We start from the raw sequence: 12,894 nt of genomic DNA on the forward strand, positions 1-12,894 counted from the left end.
CATATTACCTCACTTGCCTTGTCTTTCTAATATCTTGGGACCCACAGGGCTACAACAGCACTGCCTGCTCTAGTTCAAACAGAAGTTATGACTGGACCTGGTGGAGAAATTACAGGATGAGAGTCTGTGGTCTGTATTATGTGTGAGGTCAGACTATATAGTCATAAGGGTCCCTTCTGGCCTTAAAAGTCTATCAATCAACCATAACATTTTCTCATCACAGCTCAGAAGTTTCTTTTTTTATTACTTTAATATTTTGTAATTCCCGAGGGGCCCTGATTTTGCTGGGGTCTTACATGGTTGCTGTCCGGTGCTGAAAAGTTGGTGCTTTTTCTCGCTTCTTTACGAAAGGCTGTTTCAGTGATGTTACTTTCAGCCTTAATTCCACGAATACATCTATTATGCAAGATTTCTTAAGTGAGATCATTAAATAAAATTAACCCCTCCCTTCAGTTTTATCACTGTCCAAAGCCCATATAAACTGATACTCTCCCCCTCCCCACAAAGTGGCTGACATTAAGACTGCACTAACTGCATTGTATAATGAACGATTGACTTAAGATGTACTCTGTGAGTGTAAGTACCATTGAATTTCAGACGGATCTGCCAGCTACCCCAGCTGGCAGCACGCTGCACTAATAAACTTCCCCATATAAACTTCAAGCTGAAATAAATTACCGCTAATTTCCTCCTATCATTTCACAATATTTCCCGGCTAATCAGCTCCTGAATGTGCAGAATCGGCGCAGCCAGTTGTGCACACGCTGGGATCTCGCTAATTGACAAACTCCCAGCGCAAACCATCCTGGGGCGTTCGGGCACCTTCCAAAGTTCTCCGGCACAGCTGGTCAGGGGGGCTGCCTGATTGCTCCTGCTCGGACTAGGTCCTTGCAGAGCTGGCCGCCTTGGCGGGCAGGAGAAAGCAGCGCTGCTGTGGGAGAGGGGAGGAGGCTACTGCACGAAGGCGGCTCTCCCAAGCTGCCCCCTTCTGAATGCCGGGCATTTCCTTAATAACCCCTCCCCCCCCCGCACACACACAAAACCTGGGGGTAGAGTCTCCCATTCGCTCACTGAAAGGCAAAGCGGTCTCCTGCCTCCCAAGAGGCGGGAGGGACTTTCAAAGGCATCTCCAGCCTGGGAGGCTTCCCCTCAGACAGCCAGGCTTGGCGGGGCTGCGCACCCCCTGCTCTGCCCGGCCCCCTCCCCCCCCCAGGTGAGCAGTGGCAGGAGCCCCGCAAGCGGGCGGCGGGGTCTGGCTGGAGCGGGGCGGGCTCCTGCTCGGGAAGGCAGCGCCCCGCAGACCGCGCCGCCCCTGTCCTCCCCTCGGGTGGCAGCAGCAGGAGCGGCGGCGGCGGCGGCAGCGCCCGCTTCTCACCCCCCGCCCTCTCTCTTGGAGGGGCCGGGACAGGCGGACAAGCCGAGGTGAGGCCTGGGGGGCGCGCGTTGGACGGAGCCCAGCCCCGCGCGGGGGGACAGGCTGGGGGCGCCCGCCAGCCGGCGGACGTGCGCTGCGGGCGGGTGGCAGGTGTGGTGGGGGTGCGGGGAGGCTGCGGGGAGGGCGATGGAGCTGAAGCACTTGAAGGCAGCGCCCGGAAAGGTGAGAGGCGATCGGCGATGCCTTTGCTACCCCTGCCCCCGCGGCCCCGAGAGCCGAGTTAAGGGTCGCTCAGCGCAACACTCCGGCACGGGTGGGCAGGAGAGAGCGAGGGGGGTCTCCTGGGAGATGTTGGAGATGTTCTGCCCGGGGCAGGGCTTGTTGGTTTGCGGGCGGGGGGGGGGGGGGGGACTTTTTTTTTTCTTTTTGCAAAATAATTTTTCTGTTTTAGGCAACCGATTGCTCAGCCTTGTAGGTTGCCAATTGCTCAAGACTCCCCCGCTGCCTCCTGGAAGGGAGGAGAGAGCATTAGTTGAGCCAGCCTCTGAGATGTGGCAATCTCGTTTGGATGCTGTAGGGTGCTCTCGTAGAATATCAGGGTTGGAAGGGACCTCAGGAAGTCATCTAGTCCGACCCCTTCCTCAAAGCATGACCTATCCCCCAATTTTTGCCCCATCCCTAAATAGCCCCCTTAAGGATTGAACTCACAACGCTGGGTTTAGCAGACCAATGCTCAAACCACTGAGCTATCCCTCTCACTCCCTTTTACCCTTAGTGCATTGCTCGAAACTGTTACCTTCCCTCCGGTAACTTGCAAAACTTCCCCCTTTGAAAGATAAGCCATTCGGGTGATAGCAAGGCATCAGGGGCTGCTTTGCGGGGGAGGGGAAAGGAAATTTTAATGTCCAGGATTTTTCTTGAATAGTCAGGCTGTCGTCTGTCCAGAGCCTTTAGACCTGATTGCGGAATGCAATGAGGGAACTGGTGGAGAAGTTGCTGGAGGGAAATGATTAAAAAAATCGTACACACATTTCTGTCCTCTTTGGTGTACAACTGCATTTTGTTTCCATTTCAGACGAGTCTGTAGTCCCCTTAAATTTCCAAACCAAAACTAATGAAAGAATTCATAAAGAGATGGTGTTTAAAAATATACAGGGATTTTATTAATTTATCTTAGTTTAGGTACAGTTTCATGGTTTTTAAAAAAGTGTCAAACTGTGGCATTTCAAGTTATGGATTACAATATACAAAACAGATGATCACATAATAGGTATTAGAGTGTAGCATGCAAGCTGGGAATAGCAGATCTAGTTTATTAAGCCATGGCTAGCATAAAATGTTCAATTATGTTGATACTAATGGTAAGAAAAAGTTAGGTAGTAAAAACAGAATTGTAATTAGTGTTGAGAAAAGTAATATACTAGTAAAGAATTTTGATAGTACTACTGTAAATGCACGTTTACCAAAATATATATATATTCAGGTCTTGCTATTGACCTGCTATTAACACAGCAGCAGGCCCTTCATTTTAAATGTACATGATTTTGGCCAAAAATTTTCCTATTGATCAACTAACTCTTTCAAAGGACAAAAAGAGAAACAGCTTTCATATATATAAACGTATAGCTGAAGAATGCAAGGGCAAGAAAGGACATTTATACTCAAGATTCCACACAAGTATGTAGTTTATTATTACTACTTATTGGATACTTTAAAAAAAGGCAGGACTGCAGCATTAGCCTCTTTGTTTTAAAATGTTGGGTCAGATCCTCACTGATTCTAAAGCAGATGAGCAGCATTCACAATACTCACTTGGTGAGAATCTTCCCATTATTTTAAAAGTTAAAGAATTTTCTTTATTAAAGGAAATGGGACTTTTTTCCTGGGTGAAGAATGTGATACTGGGCAATTACTCCAGATTTGAATTTACAGCACATGTGATGGATTAATTAAAAAGTTGTTGGTGATTGTTTGGTCCTTCATTCCTTTATTACTATTATTAGATAATTATAACACATCATTGGGGAATAGGATGTTACATAATTCTCTTTATACACTATTACAGAAACAGTGATGACAAATGTACAGGTGGTTGTATTACTAGGGTAGTTGCTGCACAAAGTAAGCTTGGGAAATAAGAACTTTTATGTAAATGCAAATGGAATTTGTTGATTAAAAATTATACATATACACAAATCTTTAACATTTATACTATATATTTGGCTGTAGATATCTCTTATCTGGTAAGACTATTGGCTCATATGCAATTTAGTTTTGGCACTGTTAAGTGGAAAACAAGACAATGATCTTGTCAGATAAGAAATCTACAGCCATATGTATAAATGCTTCTTTTCACTCTCGAGGTAACATTTGTCCCTATGCAGAGGACTGGCACATGGCCAATGTATCACTTAAGACCTCAAAATAAGGTTTAAGTGGGACTTCAATGGTGCACAGGCTTTGTGCTGCTTCGTTGCATAGGTGCGAATTTCAGTATTACTGTGCAGAATTGGCATATTACTCCAATATTGTTTAAGTAACTCTTTGGGAGAAAATTTGCTCTATATCATCAGCATAAACCTAGAGTATCTCTATTTAAGTCACTAGAGCTACTCCAGATTAACACAGAACAGAATTTGGCCCCTTAGTACTAAAATATGTATTGAATACATCAAATTCATTTGGAAAACTTAGTCTATAGCAAGTTATATGAATGAATGTTGAGGGGAAAAAAGAATTCAATTGGTTGAAAGTGTGGATTTGTTTTATCATATTGAGCCAAATTCATCAAAATGTGACATAACAATCAGGCAAGGTTAGATTTAATTGGTGGCCTTTCGGAGGTTCAAGTCTTATATGTGGTATTGCTCCTTCCTCTGGTCGTTCATTGACCTCTTTGTGATGCTGAAACAAATACAGCTTTTCAAAGGTGAGAGGTCCTCATATTCTTCCATGACTGGCAATTGAAATTTTCCTAACATAACTGAAAAATTGGAAGGCTAGGTTTTTGTTTAGAGAGTACTTTGAACTGGTGTTTTTCTTTCTCAGTGAACTGAGCAGTGGAAAAAGGCTTTGTCTGATGTCAGTTCCCTTAGAAGATTCAGATTGTTCTGTGAAGTAGCTGATCTGAATGATCTTAGGGAATTGACATGAGACTAAACCTTTATCCATGGTTCAACTCCCTGAAAAAGCTGAAGAAAACTCTCAGCTCTAGGGCTTTCCCTTAAGACTTTGAAGGTTGAATGCCTGTTACAGTGGGAGCTGAAAATGACAAGGAGAGTGTAAGGGTCCCTTGTGAAATACTATTGTGGGAGGCCGGAGATTGTGTCTACACCTGGGAAACAACAGGATCCTACATATTTAATGATGTGTTTTTCTGAGTGTGATCACAGTTTGTAGTTAGTCTCTTTGATCTTCTGCTTTTTGGTTTTATTTTATCTTTTAAAAGAAAGAAACAAAACCCAACCGAATAAAACCCAAACAAACAGCCATAGAAACCTTTGCTTTCCCCATCCTCTTCTAAAAATGTGGCCAGGGCCTAGATTAGGCAATATGAAGTTATGGACCAATGATAGGTTGAAGATTTCATGTCTCACAGCTCATCATAGTCAGAAATGGGAACTTTATACCTCCAAAATGTCAAGAATCATCTCTGAATTAGATGTTTTTAGCCCTGGTAGATCATAAAAGATCTCTCCTTTACATCATGATATTGTTATGCAGCAAAACGTTATTTAAAGCAATTTTTAGAAGTTTCTCAAATTTATTAGCTATCGTGTTTCTTACCCCCAACAGGCCCAGACAGCTGAATTCTGGGGAGTCAGTCCATATTGACCGAGGGGTATAAAGGTAGTCAATAAAATATTGAAACACACTAAACTATTTCCATAACACTTTTCACTTTTCTGTTAAATATTCAGAAAACATAGTGAAGTGGTCTAAAGTTTTTATTGGCATGTGTTCGGGATGACCTACCTAACTTACCTATGCTTTTCTGACTCAGATGCTATTCCAAGGTCATGCCAATACAAAATTATGTTCGCTTATATCCAGTTCTGAAATTTCCAAATGTTGCATTATCACTCTTATCTGGTTATAATGGAAACAATAGCACTGCAGGATTTTAAAGATACAATTTACATAGAGCGTATGTCATGGTTATGTTTTGTAGCAAATATGTTTCAAAATTAGATTGTCATTCAAAGAGTATTAATTACCCTTCTCAAGCAAATGTAGCAATAAAACAATTCTTATTTGTTGTCCTATTTTTTTAAAACCATACTTTTTTCTGTGTTGTAAATTGGAGGACTGTGTCATCTTAAGAATTCCTTTTCTGTTATCAAAACCATTATTTAGTGTGAAATGCCATTTTGATTGATTTACTGCAAATTAATTTTTGCTGCCCTATGTTTCTCCCTCATTTTTCTTTAAATTATGTTGTAAAATAAAGTGATGTGTTTTAGTGGTTGTTGTGAAGAGAGCATTATCCTTCTTACTCCCTCATCTGTCAGAAAGAAACCATTAAGAAAAGTGTAAATTAACGTTGTCTGATCACACTAGTGAGACTGACCTTTAAATCCATAATTTTTTTCAGGAAAATAGCTAATTAGTTCCTGCAATTGGTCAAATTTCAGAAGGAAGTAAAAATCTATATATCTGCAGATAGATTATGTTGTTGGTTCTTTATTTTTTAAATGGCACTGTTGTATATGCTATATATTTTGTTTTCTGGATTTGTGTGTACGAATGATAGAAAGTCTACTTTTTCCTCAAAAAAGATGTTTGCATGTTTAAAAAATATCATGCAGTTTGTACAATAGTACCTACATAGAATACTATAGGTCTGATTCTCAGTTATACTAAGGCCCTTTATATAGCTCTGGCAGCATAAAGAGGACTCAAAGTGGGTGGAAACAGCTCCTTGACAATGCAGAGAGACTCCCCAGCCAGTGTAGTACTGGTGAAAGAGCTCTGGACACACCCTGCTTTTAAACTCCAGTGATTCAAAGATCCCAAGGCTGGAAGGGACCCATTATGAAGATCTACTCTGACTTCCTGTATAACACAGGCCTTAGAATTTCCCCAAAATAGTTCCTAGAGCATATCCAATCTTGGTTTTGAAATTGCCAATAATGGAGAATCCAGCACACCCGTTGGCAAGCTGGTCCAATGGTTGATTACATTAATGGTTTAAAAAATATGCCTTTTTTCAGAATGAATTTGTCTATCTTCAGCTTCCAGCTATTGGATGGTGTTATACCTTTCTTTGCTATATTGAAGAGCCCATTGTCAGATGTCTGTTCCCCATATTGGTCCTTTTAAGCTGTGATGAAGTCACTTCTTAACCTTCTCTTTGTTAAGCTCAATAGCTTGAGCTCCTTGAGTCTATCACTATAAGATGTTTTCTAGTCCTTTAATTATTCTGGTTACTCTTCTCTCTACCATTTCCAATTTTTCAGCATCCTTTTGGAACTGTCAGCACCAGACAGAATTGGACACAGTATTTCAAAGTAATTCAGTAGTTACAACTTGTAACTGTACAACTGTACCACTTGTAAATACAGAGGTGAAATTACTTTTCTATTCTTACTCGAGATTCCCCTGTTTATGCATCCCAGGATCTCATCAGTTCTTTTGACCACAGTATTGCATTGGGAGCTCATGTTCAGTTGATCATCTACCATGGCCTCCAAATCTTTTTCCGAGACACTGCTTCCAAGGATAGAATCTCCCATCTTGCAAGTATGGCCTACATTCTTCGTTCCTTGATATATATATTTTACATTTAGTCATATTAAAATGCATCTTGTCTGCTTGCACCCAGTTTACCAAGCAATCAAGATCAGTGGTGGGCAACCTGCAGCCCGTGAATAGACTACTCTGATGGGCCGCATGTGGCCCATGGGCTGCAGGTTGCCCATCACTGGTCTCGATTGCTCTGAATCAGTGACTTGTGCTCTTCAATATTTACCAGTCTAATTTTTGTGTTATCTGTAGACTTTATCAGTGATGATTTTGTTTTCTTCCAGATTATTGATAAAGGTGTTAAGTAATGTACCAAGAAGGGATCCCTGCAGGGATATTCTAGTTTTTTAATTAAAATGTTGTGTGGTATCAAGTCAAACACCTTACTGAAGTATAAATATATTATGTCAATGCTATTACCTTTATCAACCAACCTTGTAATAGCATCAAAATATCATATTAGTTTGACAGGATCTATTTTCATTATCTTGTCCAGATTGATGTCAGGCTGACAGGGATATAATTACCCAGGTCATCCCATTTACTCTTTTTAAAAATTGTCACCTTTGCTTTCTAAGGTTGCTCTAACTTGTGCTCTTCTTCTTTGTGGACTCAAGAAGTGGAGAACAGCTACACTATAGGGAACTCTATCCTTGAAAGCAATAACTCTGAAAAATATGTGGGGGGTCATGGTGAATAATCAGCTGAACATAAGCTCCAGTGCAACCCTGTTGCTAAAAGAGCTAATGCTCTTTTGGATCCTTGGATGCATAAACAGGGGAATCTCAAGAAGGAGTATAGAAGTTATTGTAGCTCATATTTGCAACAAGTACATTTTTTTGTAATCATTGAAATACTGTTCAGATCTGGAGCCCACAATTCAAGTAGAATGTTGATAAATTAGAGACAGGAGCTATAAGAATGATTAACGGATTAGAAATCACGCCTTATAGTGAGGGACTCAAGGAGCTCGATCTATTGAGTCTAACAAAGAGAAGGTTAAGGGGTGACTTAATTACAGTCTATAAGCTCCTACACAGGGAACACATAATTATTAATGTGCTCTTCAGTGTAATAGAGAAAGGTATAACATAATCAAATGGCTGGATGTTGAAGCTAGAAAATTTCAGACTGGAAATAAGGCACAATTTTTTAAAAGAATAATTGGCCATTGACTCAATTTATTAAGATAAGTGGTGAATTCTCCATCACTGACCATTTTTAAAATCAAGATTGGATGTTTTTCTAAAAGATCTGCTCTAGGAATTATTTTGTGGAAGTTCTATGACCTGTGTTATACAGGAGGTCAGACTAGATGATCCCAGTGGTCCCTTCTGGTCTTGGAAGCTATGAACCCTGAGGCTTCTCTGATTTACACCAGAGGCCGGACAGGCCCTGAATGTGCCAGAATATGATGTGGCAACTGAGAATCAGGCCTGCATGTTTTACTGAAGTTAATAAAATTAACTTTTTGTACCAGAGATGGGCTGAGAACAAGACACCTGACCTCCACAGGTACCATCAAAATACTTTAGCATAGTTCAGGAGCACCTCATAGCATGTACTTTTTTTTTTTTAAAGTATGCGTCTGTTATCTGTGACATCACAGCCAGTATGCAATCAGTTGTAGGATTGGGGAATTTATCAATAATAAAACACAGAAAAAAGAGTAGGGGAAAGAGACACAATGTTAAACCAAAGCATAAAAACCATAATGTTGACCAAATGTCTTATTTTTATTATTTTTGTTGACCCCCCCCTTCATTTGTGTTTCTATTAGAAGGTAATGTAAGAAAACTTACTTTTCAATATTTTTGTTTTGTTTGTATGTTTGGTTTTTGTGTGTGTGTTTGGGTACATTTTAATTGAAACTCCTCATCCTATTCTGTAATTGTGTGTTTACTCATCTCTTGATTTTTTTTTTCCTGTGTGTGTGGGGGTGTGTGTGTTGTTTTCTCCTAACCTATTCTTATTTTCCATGTTACAGCTCCTCTAGGATGAGGAATGTGATATATAAAGCAAGTTGTTAGGTGGCTAAGTTTAGAGTGTGTCTTGTTAGTGCCAAGTTTTGATGGATTCCTGTTTTCATGGTACAGAGGTATATAACAACTTCCACCTCTTCACTGCATACAACTCTTCACAGCAGAGCATACATCTCTTATCCAATCTACAAATTTGACTGGAGAATTCCTTGCTATATCTGGTCACAATGACATCAAGTGGAAGAATGGTCACAAACACATTCTCTGCATTGTGTAATACACATGAGGCACTGCAAGGGACATCTTAGCAAATGGACAGAAGCTGTCCCTTCAAGCAGTCAGGAGTGTGATTGGTGGGACAGAGGAGGTGAAGAGAACCTCTCCAAATAGTAGTTGGGAATGAAGGGCGAGCATAAGAGATAGTTGTGCTATAAATATTACGTACTGTGCTAACATCTAGAATAATCATATCTTTGTGTTGAAATAATGGCATTGTCACAGCACGTGGGGTCAGGTGTTCTCAGTTATTCCAAACAAAGTTGCAGAGAGACACTACATCTGACAAATGTGTGGATTATTTTGTGATTAAGACATTTCTTCATAAATCACTGGATACCATGTTAAACTGGACACCTAATTGATTTTGTAGGTATTTCTACATCTCATGAGGCTAATATTAAAATATTTTGAAGCAGATGTATTTGTGCATCATTCCTTCCTTATATCATATTTTTAGGCCAAGTCATTTTCACACTGCTTTAGACAAACTACATGTTCTGAAAAAAATCCAGTGCCAAATTCTGTACTGATGTAGGCAATGTCCAAAAGTATTTTCAAGACTTCATGTCTAACCTTCAAATATTTTATCAAGTGTTTGCAGAGTGATAGTTTTAAACATAGGAATGTAATTCAACACAACTTTTTCTGTGTGATGGCCTCCTATTTCAGATATGTTAGCATGGCACTCCTATTAATCATCATAAAGATAATACATGAAAACCCCAAAATAAGTATCCAAGTTCTCTGATAATTGTGATTGATTTACAGCATATGGAACCATTATTATCACTCACCAACTTCAAGAATTTCAGTGCTCACATTTTCTCCCTTGTAGGCACCATTTACTTGTTCAGAGTGACCAACAGTTCATGAAAAATGTATTATTCCTCTACTCACTCTTCATTCTTCATATTGTATTGACAGCAGTCAGTTGTCTGAGATTTCTTAATGCATCATAACTTTCTCTTGCTGTATGAGATACCAGATTAAAACAAAACAAATGGTTTTACACACCAGGAGTTGATTATATTGATTTTGAACTATTAATGCAAAAATAGATTGTGTGAATGATTGCACTTAGGGAACCCAAGCTTACTGGTCACACTTTAATTTACTCCTTGCTTTTGTTTTTTCTCCTGTCAGTAACATGCTTAGGCCAAAAAAATCAGAGGAGTGCAAAACTTGTAGAATTAAAGCTGCAAGCAGATAAAACACCAGTTGTTTTTGGTCTTGCTACAAAACTGAAGCACTGGGCAGATCCAGCAAGGTTTACAAATACTTTGAATGAACTTGGAACAAGTTTTCAGTGATAGGAAGAAAGCTTATAGTTTGCTGTAAGAAACTTTTAATTCAAAAGTTAGCCATTGTGAGATTTATTTTAAATCTGAAATTCAAAACTAAATGCATGTTTCTAAAGAGAAAAGTTTTGCAAGCAAATGGTTGCAAAAATCTGAGTTTTTCACAGCTGGTTATTACAAATGTAACCAATACATGGTGTTGTAGTTTGTGGTATGTTAGTCACGTATGAGTGTTGTGGGTTTTTTTTATTTTTGTTTTTTTTTAAAGGAAAGATGGAGTTCTATACATTTGTTGTTGACAATCAACCATGTTTTATTTTCATTCTCTCCCCCAAAATGGACATATCTAACTTTGTGTAGCCAACTCTTGCTATTTTATCATGAGTCTTGAGATACTTGGTATTTTTCTTAAACCCCCAGGACTTGGATTCATGGGATACATGAGAAGCTCAGCTGTCAAAAGTCAGTTTCTGGCCATCATGGTTGTTGGAGAAAAGCTTGAAACCATGAATGTTCAAAATGTTCACAGCTAGATGCCCAATTTTAGGTTCCCAAATATATATTTGGGATATCTATAGTATAGGTGGGTTTCTTTATTTCATGTTAATTTTTATTTTAACTAAGTGTTGTAGGTGCCTAGTGTGTCTGAAATGTGTCCTTTTTGGTTTTAAATCTCTGAAGAAATAAAAATATTTAGACACCTATTTTGAAATAAGTTGGCCTTTGTGCAGATATCACTAGTACAGTAGCTATCTTATAGCTGTAGGTTTTTTTGTTTCATATATCAATCTATTATTTCATTTACATCTGTAAACAATCTAATGTTAAAGAGCCAATTGTAATCACAGAAATAAGGAAGTCTGGCAACTTTGCATTTTTATGTCACATTTAAATTTGGAGAGTATAGAAGAATCAGTGACTACTTGAATTCTGCAAGGTTCTTGGAGCAGATTTTAGCCCCTAGTAAATAACTGCATTAATCATTGAACATATTGTTTAATAATCATTAATTACTAAGTGATGTTCTTAATCACAGTTAAATGTGTTTTTGAAAGTTTGTAATTACTATATATAATTTTATGGCTGACCTATTTAACTCTGAGAGAACCAGTACAAACTACAGAGGACTAGACTGTAGTTTCACCATAAGCTTTTCCCTAAGCATCATGATTCAGAGAGTTCCCTCTAGGAGAGTGATCTATGCATGCTGAATACCAAGTGCAACTGCACTGGATGCCATCCTGCTGATCCACTCCATACTCACCTATGTGAACACTGGAATAGTGGTTCCATGAAGGCTACTGTCCCTCTTGTGCTGTGATCCACTATGGTATTCCTAGTGCGGGGTAGTAAGGAGATACCAGATGCTCTCTTACCAGTATGTGTACACAACTATGGTTACAACTGTGCCCAAAGTGACTGATGTGGCTTTCTAAAGGGCACAAGTTACGTACAAGGACCCATTCAGTTAAGTTCCATATGCTAACTGGGAAATTTAAAATGACATATGGAATTTCACTACAGAAAATTTCATTTATTTGTGTTAAGGATCTGCCTTGAGTCCATAACAACCACCATCACTACCAAAATTAAAACAATTGGATGCTTTGGCTTGGAATCCTGCTGTAATGGCAATAAAAGCACAATGCAGTGAAAAAGGGATGGTCAAGCCAAACTTGCCTTGCTTTTGTGGGTTTAAATCAGAAGAACCTTAGCATTACTGTTGGTACGTATGGTAAAAAAGGTCTTGACCTTGCAATGAGCTCTTCATGGGTAAATACCTGCTCCCCCAGAGAGTTCACTGGAGGATCAGGACCTCAAATTGCAATATCTTTCATCTGGTCATGCACTAAAAGGAGGGAAGCAAAAATACAAATAAAAAAATCAGTGAGATAAATCTCTTGCGAGGCAAAGTCAAAATCAACACCGAAGTAATATTTTTAATTCAGATAATTATTTTTTAAAGTTTTGGGGACGGAATCTTCCTTCATTTTAGAATTTGTATTGTGTGCTTGCAAAAGTCTTAGTCTAACATTGACATTCCCTCAGGCATCAATGTTTTCTGATTATAACCTTCAAAATCTTTTGAAGATCTGATTCTGATTTTTTTTAAACAGTACATTATTTTTGGACGACTTGGGTAATGCTGCACAGCCCTGATATGTGACAGAAAATCCTGTTTGTGAATACCGTTTAGAGGAGGATCCACTTGGAT

At 39.3% G+C, this 12,894-nt stretch overlaps 1 protein-coding gene across 2 annotated transcripts in view; it reads left to right on the plus strand.

Annotated features, from left to right (window-relative positions):
- The first annotated feature begins 1,258 nt into the window (after positions 1 to 1,258).
- The window catches only part of ROBO2 (roundabout guidance receptor 2), a 1,509,143-nt gene continuing 1,497,507 nt past the window's right edge, over positions 1,259 to 12,894 (plus strand). Inside the window, exon 1 of one of the 2 annotated variants that reach the window (XM_074971504.1) lies at positions 1,259 to 1,422. The gene's annotated coding sequence lies outside the window, so the exon portion shown is untranslated. Of the gene's footprint in view, positions 1,423 to 1,546; positions 1,598 to 12,894 lie in introns of those variants that run through there. The other variant, XM_074971513.1, reaches the window with a different exon arrangement.

Source organism: Natator depressus, chromosome 1 (assembly GCF_965152275.1).
Source record: "Natator depressus isolate rNatDep1 chromosome 1, rNatDep2.hap1, whole genome shotgun sequence".
Classification (NCBI taxonomy): Eukaryota; Metazoa; Chordata; order Testudines; family Cheloniidae; genus Natator; species Natator depressus.